This window comes from Poecilia latipinna, unplaced genomic scaffold (genome assembly GCF_001443285.1).
Source record: "Poecilia latipinna isolate Pla-1442-1.1 unplaced genomic scaffold, P_latipinna-1.0 Scaffold2051, whole genome shotgun sequence".
NCBI classification, from domain to species: domain Eukaryota; kingdom Metazoa; phylum Chordata; class Actinopteri; order Cyprinodontiformes; family Poeciliidae; genus Poecilia; species Poecilia latipinna.
Window position 1 is genome coordinate 1 of NW_015114667.1, and position 15,675 is coordinate 15,675.

Genomic DNA, 15,675 nt, shown 5'->3' on the forward strand with positions numbered 1-15,675 from the left:
GTTTTTTAATTTTTTATTTAATATTAATTAATATATAAAGATTTTTTTTTTTTTTTTTTTTTTTTCTTTTTTTTTTCTGTTTCCTTTAAATTTTGCGCAGTTGTCTTTTCTTCTCTCCCTTTTCAATCTATGGTCAATATTTCTCCAAAACAACCAGCTATAGTTCACTGTAGCAATGTTTTGCATTTGATTGCAGACCTTCGCATTCATAGCTTCCGCTCTTATCTGTACAGACAACAACAAAAACTAAATGTTCAGTGTTCTTAGATAACTCCCTGCACACATATATGTTTGCTCTTGAAATATGCCACAAATTGCTCGGAGGGAAATTTCAGACTCGGTTCACTGGCCGGAGATCAGTGAGGTTCCAGTAATTTCATTGTGTCTCCTGTTTCATTCAGAAGTTGCTGCTATGTGTTGCATGTGTTAGTTTCATAAGCATTCTTCTGTCATGGTTCATGAGGCTGGGAGGTGACGCTAATCTAGCCCAGCACCATTGGGGGAAACTGCTACTTTTAACTGGCTTTCAGCCACGCCAGAACAGTTGGCAAACGTTGCAGCTTTTCCATCCTCACTTTTTCAACTCCTTCCTTTGTAATTTCTCAGCACTGCTCTATCAAACAAATAGAAACATTTGTGTTAAGAGAATTTTAATCAAGACTACAAAGCTGAGCTTTAAAAGTGGTTTAACGAGTACGACTAGAAGACCGCTCATTCCTTAATTTATCTCAAATACCGCCGAAAACTGACTGCTTATCTGTTACTCTTATTAAACAAGAAAGGATATGTACATTTACTTGAAAAGTCAAAGAAAATGTGTTTCTTCATCCAGAGAAATAGTTCCCAGAAACGATAGCAGTTTACAGTTCTATCATGTTATATAATTAACTTCTTTATAGTGGTAGAGAGAGTACATATTTTTGTATTTTTTTCTATCTTAAACATGTACATATGCCCTTAGCGTTTAGAAAAAAATGCCTTTTTGTAGTACCATTTGGTTATCCTTCCACAAGATACTTAGAATAGTTAACAAAACTATTTACAAAACTGACGTAACTGAGGTCACCTTGCTCTAACACACCTTTTCATCCCTTCCCACACATTTCCTAAGGAAGTAATGTCAGAACGTTGTGATGTCCATCCCCCAAAAATTATTTTCTTGTGTTTAGGCCACTTTGTAACTACTTTGCCAGTATGCTAAGGCTCATTTTTCATTTGCAAGGCACATTCTTGCCCAACCTTTGATTTCCTGGCTGCTTTCTTGAGATGTTGCTGAGTCATGTTGTCCGTTTGTCAATGTGCCATCGATCTTGTAAAGTGTGCTACTTCTGAATTGGGATATTTTCTCTTTCCTTTCCACTTTTTGTGTCTGTTAGATGCTTCGTAAACTGCCTGATAACGCCATTAATCGAAAGGCAAAAAAGTGGACATTATCCTGCACATTTTTAAGCACTGAACTTGATGTGCTGCTCATCTGCAGCTAGAAGGGAGGAAGACATTGAAAATACATGTGACCACCCAGGATATGACAAATGGACATTTAACTGAACCCTAGTGCAGCAATGTACACATTTCAGCCTATATGCATATAATTATGCACATTAACAAAGAGAAAGTCCACAATAAATTCACACTTGTGCACCAGCTTATTGTATTTAAAAGTCATAGCAGTTGGAGGGCATTCACTCCACAGGTGCTGTTCCTTTTCGACATAAATTTAATCAAGCATGCTTAGAAAAGATTAAAGTCTCTGTTCACCTATTTCGTTTTAATCAGAGATTAAATGCCTTATAAAACCCCTTTTTATGGAACCATTTTCGGAGTTCGGATCAATAAAAATGAAAGCTTCTTCTGTTTGTGCTGTTTATTGGCTAATATACAACCAGTGAAAACAGCTTTTAGTTACCTCTATAAAAATAGGCCCTTATTCACGCAGCTCACTTTAAAGTGTGGAGGAGCTCCCGATTCACCAGCCTGGCCTCACCAATGAGCTTTTGCATTTCCTTTGTACTATATCCGCACTTTTTTGTCGCTTGGTTTTATATTCAGGAAATACAAAGGGTGATATAGAATGCTGTTGTTGTATGTTGTTCCGTTCTCTCAGATTCAGCTTCTCAGAATCTCTCTTGGAAATATATTTTGTTGAAACAATCTCATTCCAGCTGCACTAAAAATATCACCAACATCAAGAGTTGTCTTGCGGTTTTGGGGAAAGTGCCTTTGGTTTAAACATCAGCTACAAAGTTTCCAATCAGATTGACAGCGTTGTGATGGGGCGAGTGTTCAGATCTTCGCATGAGGTTGACATTTGACAATATGACTGCAGCTTGTTAATTTGGCCCCAGATTCAACCACAGTCTCTTATCAGGAGTCAAAATAATACAAATCCTGGATTTCCCTTCAAACTCTCTCCCAAAGTCAAAAATAGCCAACCAGAGAGGTTGGAGTATTGTTTAGAAAGCTTAATGAGACCTGAAGCTCATTCATAAACTAATGCTGAGAGAGAAAAAACAGTTTACCACAAATGTATTTCCTTATCATTTTGATCACATTGTTGCAGTGTGAGTTATATTTCTGTGGTCAAGTGTGGTGAAAACAAAAAAAGCAAAAAGGTATGAAACCTTTCTTTATGATGCGACTCATAAATGACTGACCTAAATGTATGTCTCAAAACAAAGTCCACAGGTTTTTTTTTTTTTTTGGTTTTTTTTTAAATCTGTAAAATTTGTTCATATTTGGATGCAGTAATCTGCTTGAAAACGCTAGGACTGTGAGAATTTATTTATTTACAGGTCAAATGTCCAGAACAGACTGTCATGTTGGGTTTTAATCGTCTGACCCACATGCAAGAACACCCACAGAACAACGGAAATCAGTAAAATTATATTTATTGCAGAGAATGACAGTCAGAGAAAAAGGGGAAAAAACTGGTCCGGAGAGGATTCGATGCTTCTGGTTGGAGCTAAGGGTGAGAGAGTATGATGAGTTCGATGACTGGAGGAAATGGTAAACTGCTGGAAGAAAACTTAACGTTCTTACTTTAGCTGAGATGATACGGACCGGGGGGGGGGGGGGTCTGAAGGATCCTGGCCGGATTACTTGAGGTCGAGTGTTGCTGCTTCGCTTATGGTGGTGGGGCAGCTCTGGAGGGCGGACGAGGTCTGGGCGGGTTTCGTTATGGCCGGAGAGAGGAGGGCAGCGAGCGTGGAGATCCGATCACCAAGGTGGGATTCAGGGACTTGGGCATCCGGTGGGCAATAATCCACCGGCGTCACAAGGAGAGGTTCTGCGCTGGATTTTCACTAAGGGGTTCTCAGCTTCTGTAGTGAGAGTTCCAAAACTGGCAAAACACTCTGGCACTGGTGTGTAGGCTGCCTCCTCCTCTTATGCTCCTCCAAATGAGATCATGCAGTGCAGGTGATGAATATCAGCTGGTCCACACCCTCCAGGAATGACTGCCAGGCGCCCCCTGAAGGATGGACAGGGAAACAGCAACCCCAACCACAGACAGGAAACACCCAGGAACCCAACACAGACATTTCCTGACATTTAGGAAAGGAAAGATTTAGTCCTTTTTTTGACCAGTTATTTATAGGTATATCCAGCTGACCCTAAAACAGGAAAGCTACAGATTTTTCAAATTATGTTTCCATTTAGAGATTCGTTTTTTTTCCATTGGAAGAAATACAAAATACAAAATGTAAGCTGCATTTACTTAAATGATGTCTGACTTCTCACTTTTCAGTACATCTATAAACCGTCTTCTTTTCCCTTCTCCTTATCTGACAGAATCCTTACTCTCATTACCAAATGAGAAGGAATACACTCATTCCAGGAGGTTTGGGATTTACTCTTCACCCACCAAGACATTCCCAGAAAACATCCATAGGGAGACATCCTGCCTCCTGTTGACGTGGACAAGAGTTCATCCTTCAACCACCCCGACCTGATCAGAGATCATCACCTTTTCTCTAAAGCAGAGCCCAGTTAACCAATAAAGGAAGCTTATTTTACAGGGCTCTGTTTGGAGAGGGGTTTGAGTACACTGGTACCCCTGTTGTAGTGTCTTCCTTTTACACTTTAGTCTCTTTACAAAGAGATGAAATTGAAGCCATCAAAAAAAAATTACCATACAGTACTGAATTTCCACCTGTGAGCTAGGTTGTAAGGGGGTGAGGAGTTGATCTGGCCATGTCAATGGATTTTTTTTTTACACTTGCTATGAAAAAAAAAAATATTTTACTGTTATTTTATTTGTTCTGCAAACAAAGTCATGTAGAATCGTAATTTTTTTTTTTTTTTTTTAATATCCATTAATCCGTTCAGCAGAGACTGTTTCTCTGTCTCTTCTGAGGAAATGCATTTCCACAACATGATCCCACCTTCACTGCACTTCAAGGTGAGGATGGCGTTTTCAGGGTGATGTGCTAAATTCCACTTTTTACGGGTTAAAAAGTACAATTTTGTCTCATCCGAGTAAAGAAACTCCTTCATTTTTCCTGTGTCACCTATGTGCCTGGAGGCAAAACGCAAACCGGACGTTGGCTTTGGTGGACTATTTTCTGGAGGCACAACATTTCATTTAGAGGTAAGTGTCCGCCACAGTTTTTTTCATGTTTTTAATCTTGAAATATTTTAAAAACCATGCATCCGTTTCAGTAATATAATTCCTTTGTGCTCATATGCTTCCATGTGCTAGTCGGCTGCTTAACAGCCAAATAAAAGAAAGCATAGCTTGTGGTTGTCTTAAAAGACAGATTGTGCGAGTTTCCACACTGTTCAGTAATTTGAAACACACATTCTCTATGAATGAATCACTTGGGAATGAGTCATTAACATTTTTTAAATTGTCTATCTGTGTTCACTTTTACGTGTAATGTTGCACTCCAAGAACACCAATTTAAATGTACATAGCATGACAAAGACAAATTAAAGGTCAGTGTTTCATTCCCTTTTCCCTCTTCTTACTTCTGCAAAGCTTTGGAAAAACCTCCTGAGTTTATTTGAAGATCGAGCAGCCGAGGAGAATGGCTTGAGAGTGTTTCCAACCATTTGGGGTTTTCCATGGAATCTGCTGCCCTTTTGGTTATTTCGCCACCTTAAAGACATTTTCTTTTGTATTTTTATTTCAGTTGTCATCAAGAAAAAGGGTCAGCACTTCATCCTTTCATGCAGGATCTCTGACTGTAAATATCCAAATAATGTTTACGACAGGATTTTTGCTACTTCCGACGATGGAAGTAGAATCTTGGGCATCCAGAAGATTATGCCCATCTTCCTTTGCAACAAAAAGAGCTTTAAAGTCATTTTTAGAAATTGCACGCTGAAGAACTGTAAGATGAGAGGTAGAGTATGAGGCAGCTGGAAAACAGACAAAAGGAACTCTGTGAACCCAAAGACTTAGGAATTTTGGTCAAGTTAAAACAAAAAAAGGGGGAATATATCTTCTTCTGATTTTTTTTAATAAGTCCAAGTCAAAGATATTGCAGGTGAAACACATGATGGAAAATGTAGCTAATAAGAGGTCTGTTTAAATGCATGGGAGATAAATACATTTTTGGTTGTTTTGTCCCCCAGGACGATCCGAGAGAGAGCATTAAATGGCGTCACCGGACGGGAGGTGGTAATCAAGCTGTTTATTGTCACAGGTGGGGCAGAGAGTGTAATGCTGCTGAGGATGTAGGCCCAGCTGGAGAAACTAGCGGTGTTCAGCCTGAGCCGGCCACTTGCATGATCAATTGGACATTTGACCGCAGCACCTTGATGGAAAAAGTCATGAAACTAATCCCCTGGTCTGCCGCAGAAACATTTATACCAATTTCCTAAAGGTCTTTACGCAACGCTAATGTAGACAAGCCAATTAAGTACAAATCAATGGTAGCTCTGTTATTATTTTTTAATCATAAACGTAGGTTAAATTAGTGAATGGGTCAAAAATGAATGAAATACAATGTGTCCTTGATGCATCTCGCATACTGCCCATGTGCAATGATGGGCTGTTCTTTTGATCTGAAGTATGTTCTACTTTTTTGTTTTATAATGCTGCCTCTGCGAGTCTTCACCCATAAAAATGTGCTTATCAACATAAGACGACTGTATTATGTGGTTGGGATTTCATGTTCATTCAGCGTTTGCCTTAATTCCGAAGCAACTAAAAAACACATCTGTCGGTTAAGGATTATTAAATGGCCACAAACAAGGGTTAAGAAACCCTTGTTTGACAATTGTCACTTTTATATTTCATTTCAGATGTGGTTACAGATTTATAACCCCCGTCTTTCTTTTTATGTCTTCCAAACTTTCTGACAAACTTTTCCATGGGAGCTTATGAGACAAGAACACAGCAGAATTGCAACAGTCTGAATATTAGCACTTTGTCAAACCTTGAGCGGCATCAAAGTGATTGATGATAAATTCAGGGGCTACTTGTTGCACACGTAAATCATCAAATCTTTTTAGTTTACCAAGCACTTAATCTTGTTTCTACACTTAATTATGATTTGTAATAATGTCCTGGGACTCAGTAGTTCTGGTTTTAGTTTGTTAGTTTGGCTTTTTGTGATGTATCAATGAGGAGGACCTAAGGGTGCAATCAGCAGCCCTGGCATCGGTACACGATTCTCCTCTCTGAGGCCTTAAAAAGAGAGATCAATCTGTAGCAACAATCAAACCAAACATTTCATGACGTTCTTTTAAATATTACATGTTGTAAACAGACAAAACCAAAATTACCTGGAAACAACATGAGCGTAATACAATGTTTGTCTCGTGTGCCATTTTTTACTCGGGGGTTTTTTTTGGATCCAGCCGTTTTAAACTGCCCTCTGAGAAGTTTGGTGCGACACTTTCTACCTCAACGGCTTGGAGTGTGATTACAGTTTATATAGCCGGTTGTAGCTCAGCCTTATGTGACGGATGTGAATATTTCCTACAAACTGCTTGTGGTCAGGTCATGGCACCAGTGTCAGCTCTGCCTTGTTAGAAGGCAGCTCCAGGCAGAGAAATCAGTCAGTACAGGACCTTGGCAACGCGTGGCGTTAGGTGCACTCAGTACACTCTCCCAGACTGCACTGACGTCCCACCATGCGCTCATGCCCATAACTCAACCGCGGCCAAACCAGCTCATTAGTGAAACAATCCTCACCCTGGTTTGTGTGTGTATGTCTGGACAAGCAAATGAGAGTGTAAAGGGTGAGATTTCACGTTGTTCTGGAAGAATTGTCATCACAAGCTCAGAATGCATTATATTGTTATAATATCTCTCTTATTCCAACTACCTGTAACATTTTCCGATTTGCTAATATTTTCCATGATATTTTCCCACATTCACTCAATCACTCCCAACACATTATCCACGCATTATCCAGTCTTTGCTTGCACAATATTTATTCATGGCATAAAGTGCTCCAAATGAGTGCCCCCATAATGTGGTTATTAATGTAAGAACAGGTTTAAAGACAGGTTTATGAACGTGTCTTTATGCAAGCAACACCTCACCTGTGAAGACTTTAATGAGGAATGTTACCAGTTGAGAGAGCTCTCTGGCATTGTACTATTCTTCACTTTCTGTCTGAAGTTGTGCTTAACTTTGTGTTTATATACATAAATGTTGCAGCTCCAACATTGTGTGAGGATGAGAAATGTGAAACATACATCAAAATATATAGATAAAGTTTTCAGTGTCTGGGATTCATACACATTGAACTTTCTCCCATATTGCCATGCTGCAGCTCTAAATTTCTGAATGTATAGTAATACTACTACTACTACTACTACTACTACTACTAATAATAATAATAATAATAATAATAATAATAATAATAATAATAATAATAATAATAATAATTCAAAAGTGTGTGCATAACTCTAAAGTGAAAGGAAAATGATACATGGTTTTTTTAAATGATTTGAAAATATTTTATTTTTTAATTTTTTGGTGTTCATTTGTATCCATCCCAAAAAAAGCTACCAATCCTTCAGCTGATGGCTCCCATTTATCTAGTATGTCACAATTTTGTACAGCTTTGTGTTTGCAATAGCAAAAAAAAAATAAAAAAAAGTTATGGTAAATAAGTTTGTGGTTGGAACATAAAGAACTGTGGGAAATGATAACCTGTTCAAGGCACTGTGCATATTGGTACAACAGCATGTTTTCAGGATTGATTCCTAGATCTTCAGAGCAATGATTCAGCTCCTTGATGTGTCTTAATTATTTCCTTATTCTTCTTTGGATGTGGGAGGTAGAACAGTCAAGCTTTTCCAGGTCCTCGGTTATTAATCTTCTGCAATAAAGACCAAAGTGGAGGAAAATCAAGTCATAACAAGGATACAGTTCAATTTTCTTGTCCTTTAGGGCATTTACTGTTATGACTTTCACCAAACTGTAAATCTTGCCCCCTCCCCCTCTCCCAGAGGAAAGCGAAGTAGGGCTGCAGGGAAGAAAGTGAGCGGCGCTTGTTATGTTGCGTTTCTTGTTAGGCCACAGACACATTATTGTGTGAAGTAATAGTTCACAAGCGTGCATTTTAATTGAATCCTTTCCTTCTGCTGCAACTAAATAGCATTTTCAAAGATTATAAATGCTACGGCGTATAAATCAACTCAGCTTTCTCTTTCTCACACAGACTCTGCAGGGCTGGACTCAATTATTCGGCCTAGTGGGTCTGATTTTGATTGTTGAATAAGCAAATGAGACATGACATGGAAAAACATATCCCTTTTTATATGAACCTGTAACTCCTTTAAGTGTGAGCTTTGTCTGCCTCGCTAATGTGATGTATTTTTAGAAAAACTGATACAACCTCTTGTTTTTTTTTTTTTTCATTTTGTTTGACCACTCGCTCTCAGTCTCTCCTTCTTCATTGTTATGTATTTTTTGGCATGAGCAGAGCTGAACAGCAAATACTTTGCTCATGTAATCACTAGACAAATAAAAGCCCACTAACAAAACAATAAAATGAAATCTGCTCGTGGTTCAGCTTTGATATGTTTCATTGATTTGCTAGGACAACCATTTCTTAGCACTTTTAAGTGGATTTACAGCTGTCTGAAAACCCAGTCATTAGAGGTGCATTCAAAGGAAATGTTTTAGAGGTTAAAAAAATATTCATTTTGCCAGCCCAAATAATGGATACATGTTGAGCCACTTGATTTCAATCGATCACAAGATTGTTTCAGGTTTTTTTTTTTTTTTTTTTTTTTTTTTTTTTCAGGTTTTTTTTAAACCAGCTAATTTTTAATCCTCCGGAAAGTCTGAAGCAAAATCAAACTGACTTAAATCTTGTTGGTAACTCACTCTGTACTGTGGAAGATGCTAGATGATGGGATTTGCTAACATGGCAGAATCCTCACCCCAAAAAGCCCAAAAGAGATGTCAATAAAACAATAAGTAGGCAGCGAGGCGCAGATGTTAGAACTCCTTCTTTCACTCTCAAAAGCGGAAAAGATGAACAGATGTTCAGATTTAGAATGATAATCAGATGTGATTCACTGCAGGAGACACAGCAAGATTTTCTCTAATAATTGGAGATATTTTAACATTTGCCGCACTATTCTTTTCATCTGAAAGACGTCATATAATGGCTGATAATCACAGCGTGAACTGACTTTGAGCTGACATTGGTGGGAACTCCCTTTGTAAAAACTTGCTACCTATCTGGTCTTATGTACCTGATGAAGGCCTTATGTAGCCATGCCAACAATGTCATATATTTTCTGATCAGCGGACCTTGTACCTCAGATTCAGTCAGGATAACACTATGGTCACCTCTAGGTTGAGGGGCAGGACTCCTTAGTAAGCATTGCTAGGAAGTTCAGAAAGCGATGGAAGTGTGCCAGCATCCCGAGAGAGCTGGCACGGAGAAAACTAAAGTTTGAAAAGAAGATTTCTGTTTCCTGGTTTCTGGCAGCACTGTGTTGTCCTCTCTTTCTCTCCGACTCAGAGATGATGGATTTAAACCATGTATGTCCTGTGATACCTTCTCAAAAGTATTAATGTTTTACATCCTCTTGTTTTTGTTTCCATTGAACAGAGATGCTGGTGGATGGGCTGATGCTGGGAGCTAGCCAGACAGAACAAAACCTGTGGTTTTCCGTTCGCATGAAGTGGAGCTGCTCCACATTCTGGTGGGTAAAAATAATGAAAGGCTGACCGGGACAGAGTGCAGGGAAGATGCAGAGGTGAGGGAAAGGAAGGAAGCAGGAAGAGGAAGAGACAAGAAGTATTCAAAGAAATGTATTTGAGATGATTTAAAAAAAAAAGCCAGACATACACTGTGACGTGATAGTGGAGGATACTGAGTGAAATACGAGGTGCGGAAGAGATTGTCCTTACGGCATTATATTCAATATCCACGGTACGATCTATAAAGTTGCAGTTGAAACAACTTTGATTGTTTTATTTTATCAATCTTTTTTCAGCTGTACATCAAAATCAAACAGGAGTCAATTAAAGTTCACTTATATGAAGGAGAAATTAGAGCAAGAACACAATAAATTTTAGGTGATTAATAAAACTGCGATAGAGATAAAGGATCCCAAAATTGGATGCCAATTAAGCATAGCTAGAAATCTTTCATCTTAGTAAAATCCCATATGTTAGCCACATTGCAGTGTTCAAAGTCTGTGACAAAAGAAGCAGCCGGTATTCTGGATTATGATTACAATGATGGTATGCAAATGCAGAGTGCAAAAACTGTATTCATAGATTACTGCATATAAATGTGGTTACTTTGGGTCACATAATAAAAAAAAAAAATCAAACTGTTCCAAACAGAAATTGTGAGCATTGCTTGATTCTCGAGGATACCAACAAAACAACATCATGTGCAAAATTAAAAAAAAAAATGCAACTTCACTCAACCGGCATGTTCATCTCCATGACAATCTGACACTTGCAGATGCAGTTCCTGAACACCACAAACGGTTCCAGCACCGAGACGCAATCTTGGCAGAGTACAACCCACTGGGAGTACAACGCTTGCTTCAGGGTAGTCCTTGCAACTTCCATCGGCTCTCCGTACTCCGAGGGAAAACTGTCGTAAGTCTCTTTCAGAACACATGTGGACCGGTCAACCAAACTAACACGAGCCAATCAGCAGTTCTACAAGTAGATAGATATGTTCCAACAGTTCACAGGCTGAATGAAAGTCAAACCGATCCTCATAAATCTGATATTGGACAGAGCCTCTTTTTGTTGCAGTAACCCTGAGTAACTCCAGTGCTCTGGGACCGGTGACCTGTAACCTTTTGCTATGTCTCTGGTCAAACACACCTGAATCAAATTGGCTAATTAGCTCTAGACCCCAAGCCCTAGAGTAAGCTAACCCAGGTCACTTTCTAAAAACTTGGACTCTACCGCTGTGCAGGTGTTGTGCTCCCCACTCGCACACAACAGTAAAAAGGTGTCGTGCGTTTTATGTTGTGTTGGCATCAAGTTATTTAAATTCCATATGACAGAGTCATGTATGTAAATATAACTCTGACCTCCACTGATGGGTCACGTAATGATGTGCACCTGCACAGTTCAGTTCAGGTGCCACAGTTTGAAGCCTCACCTGCGCCTCACGGTCAAAACTCCTCTGGTCCTTTGTGGACACAATCCTCCTCCTACAGATCTAGGCCACGCTCTGCATAGTTTCCATTCACTCATTCACTTACATTTACAAAAACAATTAAAGGGCATGTTCTTAAGGGGTTCCAAAGTGGCCCTAGAGTTTTCATGCTGGAGCCTGCTGTCTGATTTCAGCTGGACTCTAATCAGAGCAACCACCAAGATAGGCCACTAACTGCTAAAGGAACAAACAGTCCTGACCCTTTTGCAACAGAGGCCACTGGACCCAAAAGCAACTTCCAAGATGCTATGAGCAAGAAATCCTTGTCAGATATTGTTTCAAGATGATGGGAAAGTAATTTTCTCTGTTTTCACTGCAAATCTTTTATTATTGTTATTATTATTAGGAGTGATTACAAAGTCGAGTGTTTACAAACTGCTGTTATGCCTCTTCCTATGTGTGGATGTCACAGCTGAGGGAAGGTTCGCCCGCAGAGCATCGTGGTGCAGTTTGAGAACTGGTTATGCTGCAAATCTAAGACTCTCTCACAAATACCTGCAGTCATTTTGAAGGCATTAGGAAGCGATGTGTTCATTCTTTCCAAACAGAGATGATGCACTCGTCTGGTATGGGCTGTTGCATTTGGTGGGCTGCCTCAGCGAAACCTTTTTAGAGGGGAGAAAGGGACGCTTCTGCTGCTAGTTAGCATACATCTGTGGCTCCGGCGGACAAGGGTTGAGGCTCACAAGCTACAGACCTGGCAGATTAGTGTTGAAAAATGAGAGGCAGCAGTCACTTACAGACACTCTGCAGCAAAAAAAAAAAATAAATAAAAAATTGCTACCAAGGCAATCCTCCAGGGCGTCGCTGCCATGTGTTCTCCATTCATGCCACACATTAGTGAGTCGAAGTATCAGTGGTTGTGAAGTGCTTAACCCAACAAACCTGGCTCCGGCCGGCATTCCTGCGCATGTGTAAATGTGTTCTCACTGACGGCGGTTTCATTCTCCAGCTCAACACATGGGAAAAGACAGCTACTTTACCCACAAATATTTGTCTGTCTCCACTAAGTGTCTTGTTTTGAGGAGGACGGTTTTCATTTTAGATTTATTTGACTTCTCCCGCATCATCCGGCAGCACAACATCGCAGTGTGCTGCTCCCTGTCATCTTCTCATCTTCTCACCTTCTCGCGTGTCTTTGTTTGTGCTCAGACATGCAGAACTCCTCGGAGCTGCACGCAGACGGACGGCTCGCAGATGTCACCCCGCTTTCATTAAACACACTGACACATTTGACTCCTCCGCTGTGAGCGTGTGTGTATGCGTGTGTGTGTGGTCACACAACCAGTTCAGTGGGAAAAGCTGATCAAAACCAGATGCCTCTGCATGCACATAGACATACTATCTTATTCTGTCTTTCCCGCTCTCACGTATGGAAACTCGTTCTTCCTCACATCTGTAATAATGTCCATCGATTCTTATTTCCATTTTTGTTTCTCCTGAGAGCACTTTGGTGAACTCCAGTTTGGGTTTTGTATCATTCCCAGCTTTGAAACCTGCAAATGCTTCATCTGTCAGAAATTTCACTTTGATAGCGTGAGATTTCCTAGAGCACCTGCAACGAACATTTCAGGCTCTGTAAATCAGCGTGTGTGCTTTGTGCAACAGACGTTACTTTTTCTTTTTGCATTTGCTTCTTATCTTGTGGTGTGCAGCAATGGAAAGTGTTTAAAACTGCCTGCTAGGAACTAGTTAGCTATAGACACTAATTACATTGCAGACAGCATGTTAAAAGCCCCAAAAACTCTTGTTAAAACTGAATTACAGCAACTGCTCTCTGCTTCTGAAGATAACAAGAGCAGCGGGGGAGGGAAACAAAAAAAAAACACTTGCTGCACCCGAGATGTTTCAAACTAAAGTCTGCTTCCAGACGGAACTCCATTTTGATTGGCAAGAAACTTGTTTTATCTTTTATTATGAGCAGACTCCTTACAGTTGAAATAAGTTCTCATGAAACAAAGCCACAGCCTTGCTCATGTTTCTTTAAATAAATCACATTTGTTGGAAAAATTGAGAAGAAAAAGTTAAAATGGAAAAAGGCAAAGGGCAAAAGCTGTCAACTGTGTGACTGCAAAACAAGAACCCAAACAAGCTGCAACTACAACTCTAACCACACAGATTTTAGGTTTTGATTTCCGATTTTTGCTCCAGCACGGCTTGCCAGCATCCATCCCCTCCTTGCTGGAACACATGGCCAACGCCTCTTTGTACGACTCAAGTACTTGCATTTGTACATGAAACCAGATATTTACATTCTCTGTATAAATCATGTTTTTGGTTTTATATATATATATATATATATATATATATATATATATATATATATATATATATATCTTTCTTCAAATTCAGGCGTTTACATGTGTTTCCTTAGCATTGGGTAGAACTGTGTTTTAAACTGAATGACTCGGTATCCTTACATAATTATGCTTCTTCCATCAGTTTGGTGGAATTCTGCCCGTTCTTCCTGACAGCCCTGACATAACCGAGTTTGGTTTTTATGCTGCCTCGTTCCCACATGCCTTCAGCTTCAGCCTTAAATTTTCTATGACACTAGAATTAGAGCTTTGTGATGGCGACTCCAAAATATCGGCTTAGTTATTAAGTCCATTTGGAATAAATTTTTCTTCAGCACCATGTGTGGTTTTCTCCACACATGGTGCTGTGCATTAAGCTCAGACATTTCCACTCTGTTCTTAACGTGCTTTAGTCTTATGCATCAAGCTAGTTGCGGCTTTTTGTCGTTTTTCGATATTCCTTTGCATGTTTACTTATTTTTAAGTTGATTTACATTTTTATACTGTTCGCATGAGTTCTGTTATACTTTTAAGGACAAAAGAATAAATGTCATTCATTTCTCACAATATCACTATAACATAAACATGACCCATTAACATTTGATCCATAAACATGGTCCATTAACATTTGCAGCCTGTGATTTGTTCAAAATAGTTCCCATTCTGCACTCAAATACTCTCGTTCAAGTTGTATTTTTCTTGATTTTAGCAATTAGGCACATGGTTTTCTCAAGCAGGGACTTCCAGTGGACTTCCTCCTGTCTTTGTCAGATGAATTCTTGGTTTACCTTTGGCTAAACTTAAGTGTTTTTTGCATTTTGCATTGCATTACATTTTTAGACTCCAATTTTTTTAAAATCGGGGATAAATCACTTTAGGGAGTGGATGATCTGGAGGAATGTTTTCAACATCCCAACACACATAAGAGTTGTGGGGGGAAAAGCTCCAAACCCCATTCTGACCTATTAAATCTCATCACAATTTTCGACTGCATCATTACCAATCTGCAAGCCGACTCAGAATAATCTGCAGCTAATGAATGGATGGTCATGAACTGCTTTTTTTTTTTTTTCAAAGTGATTTCCCAAACACGAGCTTAAACTGTTGATAATGATGATGATGGCATCGCGGTTTGCTGATTCATGCAGCACTTGTCCTCTCTATAAACCCAACATGTAGGACTGGAATTAGGTAAATAGGGTTTTGCTGTGCACTTTTTAGGAAAACACTGAGTATAGTTGATGTAATTGTGTCAACAATTGAGTTTGAGCCAGAGTATTATCGGTACTACATATTCCAGGTTTTTAAAAGTAGCTTACGGATCTAGCAGAGTTGTATTTGATGGAGCAACACATAGAGATGGATAATTAATTGGAAGCAGCCAAGGGAGCCTTTGATTACATTCACCGAATGACCTGCAGAGATCCATAAGTCAGGTAGAATGATCTGTATACAGGACAACTGTTAGCCATGAACTCGACAAATTTGTCCTTTTTTGAAGGAAGGAAAGCTATTCTAAGTCCTGTTTGTTTGCCACAAGCTATAGAAAACACAGTAAATGTGTCAAAAATGTTGCCTTGGTCTGATGAGACAAAGACAGATTTTCTTTGTTGACGTTCAACAAAGAATGTCAACAAAGTCTTTTGTAGAGGCTACAAAAGACTTGAGACTGAAGGAGAGGTTCGCCCTCTGTCAGGTCTATGACCTTACAGTCAGAAATACAGTTGAATGGCTCAAATCAGAGCATGTGCATGTGTTTGGTCCAG

The 15,675-nt window shown here is 39.4% G+C and overlaps 2 long non-coding RNA genes across 2 annotated transcripts; both read right to left on the reverse strand.

Annotated features, from left to right (window-relative positions):
* Window positions 1-2,872: 2,872 nt before the first annotated feature.
* On the reverse strand, window positions 2,873-3,523 carry LOC106935963 (uncharacterized). The gene is made up of 2 exons (XR_001422020.1): window positions 3,040-3,523; window positions 2,873-2,962 (listed from the first exon to the last, which is right to left on the reverse strand). It is a non-coding gene; the product is annotated as an uncharacterized LOC106935963 (long non-coding RNA).
* A 4,406-nt stretch (window positions 3,524-7,929) lies between these two features.
* On the reverse strand, window positions 7,930-12,297 carry LOC106935964 (uncharacterized). The gene is made up of 2 exons (XR_001422021.1): window positions 12,108-12,297; window positions 7,930-8,282 (listed from the first exon to the last, which is right to left on the reverse strand). It is a non-coding gene; the product is annotated as an uncharacterized LOC106935964 (long non-coding RNA).
* Window positions 12,298-15,675: the final 3,378 nt, after the last annotated feature.